The sequence below is a fragment of the Galleria mellonella genome, unplaced genomic scaffold (genome assembly GCF_026898425.1).
Source record: "Galleria mellonella isolate WM207_F2 unplaced genomic scaffold, CSIRO_AGI_GalMel_v1 utg159, whole genome shotgun sequence".
NCBI lineage: Eukaryota > Metazoa > Arthropoda > Insecta > Lepidoptera > Pyralidae > Galleria > Galleria mellonella.
The window spans coordinates 2,202,180-2,216,858 of NW_026442004.1; the positions used below are offsets into that span (position 1 = coordinate 2,202,180).

At 34.5% G+C, this 14,679-nt stretch overlaps 1 pseudogene; it reads right to left on the minus strand.

Annotated features, from left to right (window-relative positions):
• The window catches only part of LOC113519044 (uncharacterized), a 71,175-nt pseudogene extending 56,597 nt beyond the window's left edge, over positions 1–14,578 (minus strand).
• Between the last annotated feature and the right edge of the window lie 101 nt (positions 14,579–14,679).

Sequence of the window (14,679 nt, forward strand, 5' to 3'; positions counted from 1 at the left end):
ATAGAATACGTCACCTCTTCCTTTTCCGTGGGTATCGTAAGAGTTGAATAAGGGAGGACGTGGAATGGGCAGCAGCGTCCCTTTTAAAACATCTCCAAAGCCTAACTGCGGTTGTCAATTCACCTGCCAAACGTGGCAACTACTGGTAAAATCTTCAAAGGCATTCAGCCGTGGACAGTTAGAGGCTGATATGATGATGATGATACAAGAAAAATTAATGCAACAGATAAACCACAAATTAAGTAGCAAAGTGTCACAGTATATTATAGACTTCTAACACATATTTATCTGTCATTCCATTCATCACGTACATCAATTAGGTTCATTTTACCGAATTGATGACACGCTGTCCTCTAGTCTAATTATTAGAAGTCGCTTTGAGCATTTGAGTTATGGTCCGTAATGAACATCTAATGAGACTTCGCTTATCCTTGGACGTTTTATTCCGTTCACAATGGCCGCTAGAGGCCCCTATAATAAATATAAGGAAAACCCTCGATGTTCTCTTTAACGAAGTGTAATGTGACGCGGATACGAATGTCTACTAATTGGCCTTAATGTTGGCTATTAGAGACGTTTTTCTGGTTGTTTTCTAATAAATACACGCAGGTTGCTTATTTGTAATTAATCCAATCAATTGTTTCCTAATTAGCTCAGTCAAGTTGTGTAAGTAAATTAATATGATGCTGCATTGATCCTATTAATATAATAAATGTGAAAGTGTAACAATGGATGCATGGATGTTTGTTGAACAGATTTGAATGAAATTTAGTACACGGGTAGGTATATCCTAACATAGCATATAGGGGGGAAGTGGATTGTTACTAATGGGGCGGTTAGCCCTCTTTGTTATCAATATAATAACCCTATCAGGTCGACCTCCACGCTGTTCCCTCTGTTAGTTATCGTGACTAATATATCGTTAAATTCGTCACCAAGGGGTTACTGACCTGCCTTTTCATCCTCACCAATCATCCCTCACTGGTGCCCCGCCAGTGTACACCAATAGCGTGGACGGGATCGCCACTTCATTATCGATCAAAAAAAAAAACATTGCATTTAGGATATTTTATGTATTCATTCAAGCATTGGGTGTTGCGTGATGCAGTTTGTCTCATTATATCGGCTGTTAAATATCTGTATATATTTTCACAAACTGTAAATAAAGAAGCCTATGTTCAGCGGTAGTAGTTAACGACTTCTGTGAATGATAATATGTACAAAGGGATATAAACTTGTATGCTTATTATGCATATATACCAACATGCAGCAAAAAAAAAAAAAGGTTTACTAAATAGGATAGTTTATTAGTTTGCCTCATTGGAATTATTTTTTTTATATCCTCTGGTTAATTGACCAAATTGTAATCATTTTGAATGTACTTAAAATTCACATTTTCTTATATTATAACGTTTGTCGTAGGAAGTATTTTATCTCAGTTCGAGCCCATCAAAAGCTATTGTTTAATAGTAGTATTATTGGTAGTACTGTATCTACATAAATTTTATTTTCTGTAGTAACTTAATATGGTAAACCGGTGATTCTAATGCATGTTAAAGATGTTTTATGTCATATTTATTTACAGTATTAATCAATAATTTATACTTAATTATAGTATAGTATGAGAATACCTATTCGCAAAACAAAAATCTATTAATAGTATATAATACATACCTAATTAATATGACAAATATTAATTCGAGACCTGTCAACAATTTGATCAACGAAAGCAATATCCAATCAGTTGAAAAACAATACTGTAATTTGGGAATCATCAACTCTGATGGTAAATGAAGCGCGAAATAATTATCCGTGTAATTGAGTTAACAAAGGCATTGGATTAATTTGTAGAAAGTAAATATAGCTGCATTGAAATACAGATAAACATTTTAAGAGCCTCCAGTAAAAAGGATGAGAAGGTCCTGTTCCTACGATATTTAGTTTCTCTGAGTATACTTTTCTTTGAAGAAGATACTGACACATTTTTAGGTAAGGTAAATTAATATTTATTCAGTCAATATTTAGTATATAAGCAAGTTTATAGATCACTTGATAACTTTATATATGTAAATATTTTTGACATAGTTCTATTTATATACGATAAAACCGAAATTTTTAAGTTTTTGACCCCTTATTTTTTTTTATGTTGATAGCGTACTCACTTAAAAGATTGCTAACGATTATGACTGAACATTTTTTTTTCCAAAAAACATAAATGTAAAAATAAAAAAATTAAGTTTCACGCACTAACTCCACATGATGAGGATTCGTTTTGTAATTTAAAATACGACAAAATATTGTTTCACATGGGACATAGGATATTTTACTACTATATATGGGTACCAAATTCCATTTAAAATAACTTTTATACAACTCTTATATACATAGCATGAATTTGAAAATCACGAAGTTATATTTGGCAGTAATTAATTCAGTTGTTTTCGTTTGCCTCATTTATGCGAATTATGAATACAAAATGATAAAAACCATTCCGTTTGTTGCTATCCTTTTCAGCTTACTATGAAATTTTAGTAAGATTCACTATTAAATATTATAATTACAGCAATTAAAATGAACTTAAATTAAATTCGTACTCTAATTTTCTCTGGTGGTCAAATAATCGAGTTAAAATATTTTCATCGATCGATTGAGAGTTCTTCGATTATTTGGTCTTGGAATCCATCCAATTACTCTCTTAATTAAATGATGAACAGCTATCGATGTAGCCCCCGTAGTTTGGTCTTTAATCAAACCCAGAATCAATAGTATCTTATGTAGGTGTAATCAAATTGAACGAGCACAGCGACTTAGTCCAAAACCGATACTTAAAGGTAATGTAATAATATAACACTATCTGTTTACTTCGGGCTCGCCCACATGAAATTTGTTAGGCTATGCTCCCGTGGGAATTCAAAAGAAATTCTTAGTAAATGCCTCCATCCTAAAGGGAATCTATATATAAAATTACAAGTTTCTAAAAACAGTGTTACACTGTACATTGACCGTGCAACTAGCGATCTACCCCGACCTCGTACAGATAAATAGATAGAAAAATAGTTAATATTTTATATTAGTTTTAATAGATAAATTTTAGACATTTTGGGTTCACATTTTCGTAGAGAACTCTATTTTATTTTTAAATAATATATATTCTTTATCACTGGTTGGTTGACTTTCTAAATGTGAAAGGATTTTTTAAATTGCTTGAGTAATTTTTGAGTTTATCCATTACAAACAGACACACAAATCTTTCCTGTTTATAAAATTTGTGTAAAATATATGTGACAAATTGTCACGTCTTAATATATAAAAAAAAAGTAAGATTTAACCATAGATCAATGGTTATTTTTTTTACATCGTATTTTAAATTTTACGTCGGTTCTGTAAAAGAGATATAAATATAAAAATTGCAATTTTATTCTATATGGGATGCAATTTTATTACAGATCCCGTATATAACGAACAAATTTTATTTTATTACTCTTCTTATTTGCCAATAAAATGGTTAATGCAACACGATGTAATACAAAATACTATAAAGTATACTTATATAGATATATTGAGTTAATATGAATTGTTACCACCTACGTCAGTAATTATCGACATTATGTTAGTGAGGCGATATGTAGTGAACTTCATACATCGCACAAATAATTTTGTTATTTTTTTACTTTTCATTATTTATGTAGAATAAAATTATAATTTACAATAATTATAAAATAAATTAGATACATATAAGTAAAGTGAAAATAAAAGAGATAAAACTGGACATAGGCCAAGGGCATAAAAATATATAAAATTTAGTTTTAAAATATTGAAACGAAACCTTTTTTATGATGCACAATTTGGACTCGTAGGTCAATTTTCGGTATCTTTTTGGATCCCCTAATAAAGATAATAAATATTTTTCAATTATTACCATTGCTATATTTGTGAATATATTAAAACTATTCTAAATTTCAAATCGATAGCCTTTTTAGTTGCTGACTTATAACACTATGACAGACGGATGGACAGACATAGTGCTGCTATAAGGGATTCTATGCACTTTTTTGGTGTGGAACCCTAAAAATGCATCATGAATGAAAATAAACGTATTAATAATACAAATACACAATCACATATTAAGTTTAGTCGTCAGTTATAAAGGTATAATGCAATACTAGAAGTCTTACATTATCTTGCTAGATCTCATGCGTGGTATATTGACATACTACAGAAAACCTTTTATAATAAATACCGATCTAATAGTTAATATAAGAGTCATTTATCATCTTAGCTTACATTTTTACATTAGCATCATTTTACCAGAGGAAGACTTTGTACAAAAGTCGATTGCTTGGGCACCTCTGTCCCATTCTTGTTTCTACCGTAAAGCAGTTGTGTTTGTATGGCTGTATTTCGGTTTGAAGGGTGGGATATGGCGTGAATTTACTGGGTACAGAGGAATAACACCTGAGTCCTCAGGAATGGCAACGCATGGGGGGTATCATGGGTGAAACAGTATACTCTGTTATGTCCATGGTACTGCTCATGTCTATAGGCGACGGTTACCATTTTCCATCAGGTGGGCCGTCAGCTTGTTTGCCATTTTAAGTTGTATAAAAAACAATAGCTATTACCTGTCTACTGTTGAACATAGGCCTCCTCCATAGACTGCCATAAAGAACAGTCCTGAGCCACCTGCATCTATTGACTCCCTGCTATACATTTGATGTCGCTTCATCTAGTGGAGGATCGTTCTACACTACTTGTGTCCGTATGGAATCGGCACTCAAGAACCTTTCTTCCCCATTCTTCGAGCTATGTGACCATCTCATTGCCACTTCAGCTTGTTTATATTTATAACAGTCATTATTATAATAAAAACTTTTAAAAATTGAAGTTTCGTAAATAATACAAAAATGTTACCTACAATTTTATTTACATATTATTTTTGTACATTTTTATATAATATAAGTTACGTTTCTTGATAAATTTTATTTATTTTGTTGTGCGAGGAAAAATATTACAAGTAGGTAAGTACCTTTCTATATATAAAAGCAACCTGTTTCATACAGTTGCCTGGAAACTGTGTTTGGCCCATGTTTATTGTTACATCTCGAACAATAAGTTGATGGATTAGACATGTGATGGATGTCTGCGTTACTGTGTTACCTTCTCTAAAAAATACACAACACATTTTTATACCTATTAATATAATATAACCGTAGTAGTAATTTTTTTTTAAGTAATTTTGCATAATTTTATTACAAATTCGGCTCGCTTTCACACGAGTGGATAGATTTTTCGGAAATAATATATATCCATATACTTACTCGTTGATAATATAGCTTTTTATGAGTGAAAGAATTTTTTAAATCGGTTGTTTAGTTTTTGAGATTATCCATTACAGAAAAACAAACAATCAAATAGTTAGTGAGATTTTATCAAATGAATCTAATGTTATGTTTCTCTTATTATCTTCTTTTAGAAAAAGAACTTTATCTATTATAAAATTTATATGCATTTATATAATTTACAGTTCTTGCGTAGCGTTCTCGTACGGGCAAACGCAATGTAAGACGACCATCCACTAGATGGAATGACGACCTCAAATGCATTGCAGGAATTCAGTGGATGCAGGTGGCTCAGGACCGTTTTTTATGAAAGTCTATAGGGGAGGTTTACACATTTAGCAGTGGAAGGTCGAAGCGTAATGTCCTCATACATTGCCTCTACCTCATAATTGGAGTGTATCACGGTCGGCGCATATACCTGTATAACCTTCAGTGAATACCTTTTGGTAATTCTGAGTATCAGGCACAACACCCTTCCGGACACACTCTGGGTCTTTAGAACATTATTAACGAGGGACTTGCGGACAATGAACCCGACACCACCGTGGGATGGATGGTCACCCTCCCGGTGGTAGAACAAGTCACCGGATTCAAGGATTCTCGTATCCTCCCCCTGTCTTCGGACTTCAGATAATCCTATGATATTCCAGTGTAACTTGTTCACCTCTTCTCCCAGTTGCACAATCTTTTCATTGGTTATTAAGGTTCGTGCATTGTATGTTACCAGGTCCAATCGCTGTGGTTGGTAGCGGAATCTCTTCCGAAGATTTTTAGCACTCCCTGCTCGACCGTTACCGTGACCGCTACTGTAATCAGAAATAGCGGAGTTTCCGGGGACTGGGAGCCATTTCTTTACGATATTTACCAAGAGGGAGTTTTGCCAGTAATTTCCATACTTGGCAGGCAGGTTGGCAACCGCAGATAGGTCTTTTGAGACATTTTAAGAGGAATGCTCATGCTCATCCCTCGACCTTAAGTTTCCTTAGTCGCCTCTTACGACATCCACGGGAAAGGAAGGGGTGGCCCATTCTATGTCGGGGCACACACGGCGTGACATGGTATTCTATAATAATCTAAAATATGGTTTATTTATGTACTTAATTTAATTCAAATCTATTCAACTGTTTAGGAGTGAGTGAGTAACAATAATTTAAACTTCCACATTTATAGTATTAATATAATATACATTTAATTAAAATCAAAGAGATCACGTATGTTCACCTAAGACAAACATTATTGGTAGCTCATCAAAGCGAAATTGTTCCAACAACTTGCTCTGTATACTTAACTCAAAGCCAACTGAATTTTCAAAGAACCCGTATCAGCTCTTTTCAGTAGTTTGGAAATTTATTTCGATCGTGGCACGACCCAGCCGCACGCCGCATGCAGGTATTGCTTAAAACTCAAAGTAATATAAATGTAAATTCACTGAAACAAAGCCGCATTGCCTCGGATCAAGTAGCTACTCTTCTTGTTATTACGACGATCTGCTATAGACCTGAACCCAACCAATATTGTCTTGACTTTTCAATGTGTATCGATAAACTTATGATGACTATCAATTTTTCTATTTTTACAGAAATCAATTTGTTGCTCAGCTATATGCTTTCAAATTGTCTCTAATATAATTTTCTGTTTTTTTTTTTTTTATTTTTTATTAGAGAATACTCTCTCTATATAGGCTATTGCCTGCTACTCTTTATTTTATAGAACATGGACTAGCTAGGTGGGTATGTTATGAATATGTAAGAGGAACCAAACGAATGCTTTAAAATTTTGACCGTCTTTCTTTCTATCCTCTAATCCATAATGTCAAAAGTTTTGAACTTACAGTTTGTCTTTATAGAAAGGATACATGTAATATTATCACAAATTTGTAGTTCATCTTTAAGTAATCCTTATTCATGTTACGAGTATTAACGTAATAATATTATGAAAGTACATTTGTTTAATAATGTAAGGTTTTGTTCCAAAAATACCGACTTCATTCACGGTAATATTAGTTATTATATTATGTTTAAAAACTAAATCACTGGATCGATTTTGATTTATTTTTTTGGGTTTAATCTGAAAGTATATACTTTCAGATAAAGAATTTTACAGATTGTTTTATAAATGGCGGAGCTATAAGGTAACAAACATAGACAAAGATATAATCGAATTGAGAACTTCCTCCTTTTTTGAAGTCAGTTTAAAAATAAAATAGCCGGTATATATAATTATTATTATGAAAATCTCTGCAAAAAAGCAAGGACTGCTTCTTAAATTAAATTTGTGATTGAACATAAATAAATTCAAAAGATGGAACCATGAAAATGGTGTTTTGCGTTGTTTTATTGTTTTTAGAGTATCAATTTAGAAATCGGATTTTCTTCTTTTATTTCTATTTTATCAACAAAAGGACTTAAAGGTCCTAATATTTTAATTTTAGCTACTTGACATTTTACTATGGATAGCTGATTCTATGAAAAAGGGTCTTGATTGAATAAAGGAAAGGTGAACAACAAAGTAATTGTTACAGTTCTTGTTATAAATACCAAAAAAGACGTCACTTTAAGTATCATTCTAAAACTCAACGAGGCTTGGATTCTGAGAAATGTTCATGTTTTATTAAAAAATTGAGCTCGGAAAAAAGTTTAACAGTATCGTAAGTTCTTTACTTACATAACGTCTCGTTGCAAAGATAACTCTCGAGGATAATATTTAAAAGGTTAGCTGCGTAGCTAGTATTAGGCTTATATTTTTTCTTTAGTTCTTTCTAGGAAATATTTGTTACTGAATAAAATTGTTTGAAAAAAAGTCAAGAGTTTCCTGGATTGAGGTAAAAGCTATATGCCTGATTGGTGCTTAAGTGTTTTTACCTATTTCCCAACAGTGTGCACGAGTACTTCTAGCTCTCTTGTGTTTTGACTACCAAGCGGCTGTGTTTCAAAGTTGTGTTTTTACCTATTCGAAGGATGAAATATTGGAACAAAATTATTGAAAACTAAAGTGGCAGTTATCATTTTCCATCAGTTAAGCTGAAAGTTATATATGTTTAAAAAATGTTGTATTTTTAATTGTAGGTTATATAAATAGTTTCTTCTGATAATGCATAACCTGTCATCTCCCGTTTTCGAGTTTAAAAACCTTTTCTTTATTATATCATATCAGTTTAATAGTGTTACATCAGTTTACTTCAATTTGCTATTTTACTATTGCGCCAGATTCCTTTCGGACTAAGCAGAGGAAACCGAGTACTCAAAGAATCTCTACATATATATATTCTCCATTTCTTCCTAGAGCGTCGCGAATATTCTCAATATATGTCGACTTTTGCAATATTCTGAGAACCATTAATCAGTTTTCATGGTGTGATTATAACCGCTTTTAAATCCATTCTTATGAACGTAGAATAAAAAAAAAAGACTGAAAGTCTGTAATTTTACTGAATCAACTTTACTTAAGTATATATGTAATTAACTGCTAATAATATCAAAGTTATATTAAAACAAACGAATTAAAAAATAAGAGGCCTGACAACTACTCCATGCAGTGATCTAGCTAAAGTGAAGCCCCAAACGTCCTACTGGACCACCAACAACATGCTTCAACTCAGCGTTGTTTACAATATAAAAACCAAAACCGAAAACTCACTGTTTTCATAATATTCCACAGCAATGAATATTAACATGAGGACACAAAAGTCACTTGTCACGTACAAACGAGGTAATGCAAATTGCGTAACACGACAAACTCCTACGCTGGCTGTGCTAACTCGAGAGAAGCGTTATCTGCTTAGGATCGCATGCCTCGGTAAATTTATGCAGAAATGTGCAAGGGTTGGCCAAGTGAAATTCTCTTGAGGAACGTGACGGCGCGCCGTTGTACGGCGACCTTTGGAAAATACGAGTAAAGTTTCTTGTTTGCTGTGACATAATGAAAATGTATTTTTGTACAAGGATTTTATTCTCTTGTTGCGATTCACATGTTTGTTTGTAGTCTAGAAATTTGCATGCACAAATGGAATAATAAGAGCTATCTTAAAAAAAGGTCTCCTGGTGATAATGTCCGCGTATTTCCGACCCGATACGACATCATAACCTTCAAGAAAAGAGCATATTTCTTTTTAAAAAGGCCGGCAGCACACCTGCAACGCCGTTGGTGTTGTGGGTGATCATGGGCAGCGGTAGTCACTTACCATTAGGTGAGACGCATGCTCGTTACCCCCCTGTATTGTAAAAAAAAAATAGACACAACACTTATATTCATATTTTAACGATCTCTATATACATGAATAACAGAAATTTAACAAACGTTTCAACGTGTTTGTCGTCTCCGACAATTGATTCGACTTCATCCGAAAGTCTTCGCAGGAGGCGTACGGTTATTTGCGTCACAGTATCTCGCCTCACACTGAAAAAAATTCGTAATATTCCCGTTTTGCATGTATATAGACATAATTACACTTGTAGGTCCGTGTGGTCCCGGCATGGAATAGGCCACCCCAATCCTTTTCCGTCGGTGTCGTAAGAGGCGATAAGGGAGGGTGACGGATAGGCAGCAGCGTCCTTCTTTAAACATCTCCAAAGTCTAACTGTGGTAGCCAACTCGCCTGCCACGCATAACAACTACTAGAAAAACTTCCCTAGGGGGAGGCTTATGTTTAGCAGTGGACAGTTAAAAGCTGATATGATGATTATGATGACACTTATAAATATAATTATACATTTTCCTGATATTATTTCCCCTACATTTATATATTTTTATTTTATAGATTGTACCTATTAATATCACCAATTTTACCGATGTACCTTTATTGAGAATATCCTCGACCGACTCGCCTAGTCGTCTAGATACCTATTAAAGCATCGCTCATAAAACTTTATACACCATTCACGGGAATAGCAGGTTTTCATATACCGCCCCAGTTTTTGATGTCTAATAACTGAACAGATAATAACACTACAGTATCATAGATATATGACTGCAATAGAATTTATATAGCACTATTAAAATAAAATCATTAATGTTAAATAAAAAAAAATCGAGTTTTAACACAATATCATTTTCCTGAAAATAGAGTTTAACAGAGTCAAAAGTCGTTTGCTTGGGTACCTTTGTTCCATTCGTGTTTTTACTTTGAAGAAGTTGTGTAATAGCTGTGTTTGGGTTTGAAGGGTGGGATACGACAGTGAATTTTTTTTTTTTTTTTTTTTTTACAACACAGGGGGCAAACGAGCATGCGGCTCACCTGATGGTAAGTGACTACCGCCGCCCATGGTCACCCACAACACCTACGGTATTGCAGGTGTGCTGCCGGCCTTTTAAAAAGGAATATGCTCTTTTCTTGAAGGTTATGTTGTCGTATCGGTTCGGAAATACTGCTGCTGGAAGTTGATTCCAAAGAGTGGTTGTGCGAGGAAGAAAGTGCCTTGAAAAACGCACGGTGGAGGACCGCCACTCGTCCAGATGGTTGGGATGAAATTTTAGTTTATGGCGGGTTGTACGATGGTGAAAATCTGCAGCAGGTATCAATCCGAACAATTCTTCAGAGCACTCCCCATGATAAATTCGGTAGAAGATGCACAGAGATGCAACATCTCTACGCAGTTTCAGTGGGTCGAGCCGGACAGTAAGACGCCGATCGTCAACAATTCGAGCTGCCCGACTTTGAATGCGGTCTAACGGAAGAAGTTGGTACTGTGGCGCTCCTGCCCACAGGTGAGAACAGTATTCCATGTGTGGCCTCACTTGAGCTTTATACAGTTTCAGGCGGTTTTCTGGCGTGAAATACCGTCTCACCCTATTGAGCACCCCCAACTTTTTGGAAGCTATCTTAGCTTTTTCCTCCAGATGACCGCAAAACTGGACGTCGCTAGATATATCGACGCCAAGAATCCCCAGACTCGACTTATTATCAAGGGAAGTGCCCTGAAAGTGAGGTGATACGACAAACGGTGTCTTTTTTGCGGTGAACGCGCAGAAGGGTTAAAGTGAACAAGATTGCGTTCACCCCAGATCGAAACTTTATCGAGTGAAGTTTCGATTTCAGACACAAGTCTGTTCCGGAGCTCATCGGTATGTGCCCGCGAGATCTTTGCATGACCGGTGTATAATGCATCTCCTGTACTGTCGTCCGCATAACAATGAATATCACTGATCTGTAACATATCATTGATATGCAGAAGAAACAGTGTTGGAGATAGTACACAGCCTTGCGGGACACCAGCATTCACAGGTTTTAAGTCAGAGCATGCTCCGTCGACTACGACCTTAATGCTACGTTCCTTAAGAAAGCTGGCGACCCAATGCACAATCTCGCAGGCAACCCAAACGAAGGTAGTTTTGAGATTAGTGCCCTATGCCACACCCGATCAAAGGCTTTCGCAATATCTACAGTTTTTAGAATTTACAGTATACAGACGTATAACACCTTAGTCCTCAGGAATAGTAAAGAGGAAGGGAGGGGGGGGGGGGTATCGTCAGCGAAACACCTATTGGCGACAGTTACCACTTTCCACCGGGTGGACCGTCAGTTTGTTTGCCATTCTAAGCTGCGGTAAAAAAATATAATTCTAACTAATATTTTTACTTAATATTATAAATATGAAAGTGTAACTTCTCAGTGTTGTATGTAATTTGGTATACATATGCTATATGGGATGGAGAAGAACATAAGGTACTTTTTATTCCCGTCAATGAACATATCCTGGTCATGTGGACGAAATTGAAGATAAAAAATAGTATAAAATAATTTTAAAATCCAACTAAATACGAGTATAAACCCCACTGTGTGAGCGTTAGATGTAAGTTTAGAATACAACAACTATAACATTCATCTTTTTCACCATTTTCCATGTTTTGAATACGGTCCGAATGATAATTGAGATAATAATTGACAAATGATTGATGCCTCGATGGAACGTCTCCTATAGCTATATTTTTAAACGTAAACATATAATAATTAATAATACATACGGTCCCATAATATTATATGATGTGTGTATATAAAATCACCAATAATCTATTTAGAAATAAGACAATATGTACACAGTGCTTACTCAGAATTTATCGAAATAGTAGGGTATTATTATATAACTAGACTCTAAGTGCGCCTGATTAAGTACTTTAATTAATTTGACAATAAATGCCGTACTGTGCAGTCTTTTGGTATAGTTATTTAGTTTGTAAGGTAGCGCTACTATTTCTATGCTCGTTATGTGCTCCATTATGCGACAATATTCAATAATTGTATTTAGATAATTTTGTTTTACCTTTTATTGTATTACACTACTTATACACTATTTATAAAAATAAGAAGTACAGTAAATAATCAAAGTGAAGTCATATACAAACGGTCTCGCGTAGACCTTATTTATTGTTCTTTTTTTTTCAATGGAATGTTAAATCTAGATCTTCTATCGAATTTATTATGGGGAGTGCTCTGAGGAATTGTTCGAATGGATACCTGCTGCTGATTTTCACCATCGTACTACCCGCCATAAACTAAAATTTCATCGGAACCATCTGGACGACTGGCGGTCCTCCACCGTGCGTTTTTCAAGGCACTTTATTCCACGCACAACCATTCTTTGGAATTAACTTCCAGCAACAGTATTTTCGAACCGATACGACAAGATAACCTTCAAGAAAAGAGCATAATCCTTTTTAAAAGGCCGGCAGCACACCTGCAATGTTTTTAGTGTTGTGGGTGATCATAGGCGGCGGTAGTCACTTACCACCAGGTGAGCCGCATGTTCGTTTGCCCCCTGTGTTATAAAAAAAAAGATTGTTGGTATTATTTTATAACGCTTTAATAATTTTAATTATTTCTTTTCCTTGAAAGCTCTCGAGTAGAGAATACCTTATCGTCTACTCGGGAAACTTATCAAAATAAACATTCCACCTATGCTGTAAAGTACTCATTAGTAATTTAATTATTCATTTTATACTACATCATACAAATTTATATCTGCCTACTAATTAACTCTATATCTTTTTAATTTATTAATTTAATTTCAAAATACACCATTTCAGGTTAATTGTCGTCCAGTAAAACGTGGGGAAATGTCGAGCAGTTATTTTTTATTTTATTCCCTAATAAAATTGCGACCCGCAATTTGCCTCCTACTGTAAACACCACGCAAGGACATAACGTCTGTTACGCAGTTACATAATTAGAACGAGAGGGAAAAACGCTTATGTTTATTTAGGGTTAGTTTATGTTCTTCGCCACTAATTTTATTATATCCAAAGGTACCTTAGGATACATTTTACTCATAGATATTTATGAAAGTACCAGAATTAACGAAATTGATGTTTACCTGATGGCATTTATTATTATTTTTTTCATGAAAGCAGATAAACAACTTCACCTACGCTGTTAGTATACACTAACACGATATCAGTAAGACATTATAGGTACTAGTATAGTATTATATTATCTGTGTTATAGGTGAGGATAAAGTTTTTGGCATTGTGGTAAAAATATTATGACTGGCTCTAGTAGTTTAATATATAACATATAGTATTTAATATATTTATATATTCTTTTAATTATTACTTATTAATGAAATATAATTTGTTAATTAAAAATGTTTAGAATCTATTCTTAATGATAATTAAAGTTTAAGACGGATCTTGTTTAAAATTTCAAAGCTTTTTATCATGCATAGCAGTTTTGTCCTTGTACGAGACAATGTAAACATTCTGTAGCAAAAAAAAAAAAAGAAAACAAAATAGACCAATTTAAGCGCAAATATATTCTTACGCTATGTTTAGTATGTGGATCTCTTTAACTCCTAAATCTCCTGTGACTTTATGCATGACGTGTACGGCTCAAGTGCGGTCGTCACGTCTTTCAATATTTAAATATGAATCGATGCCCCAATTCATGTCTCTTTGTGCAAATGTAGAAAAGAAAATGACATCTCACTTATCTGTATGTTTCTTTTGTAGGTATATAATAAAGAGAATAGTATATTCATAAGAATGAATATCCTCATAGAGCTGAATTTCCCGTGGATTCAATAATGATAATTATGTTAGTGCACTGGCGAGTTTCAGTCAGGGCTTGCAAGGAGTAACCACGTGAGGGTCGACCTGACAGATATTACTAGCAATGGGGACTAGCGTCCTCATTATAAACAACTCCCTTCCCTTTTTCACGTAAATGGTTTTCTTAGCAATGAGGTCTAACTACCCCATTGCATATACCTTATCGGGTCGGCCTCCACATGGTTTCCTCTGGCAATCATCGTGGTTTATTATTGTCGAATTCGCCACGATGGGCCAACTGATCTGATTCACCCTTGCTTATTATCCCTCACTGGTATCCTGCCAGTATATACTAATATCG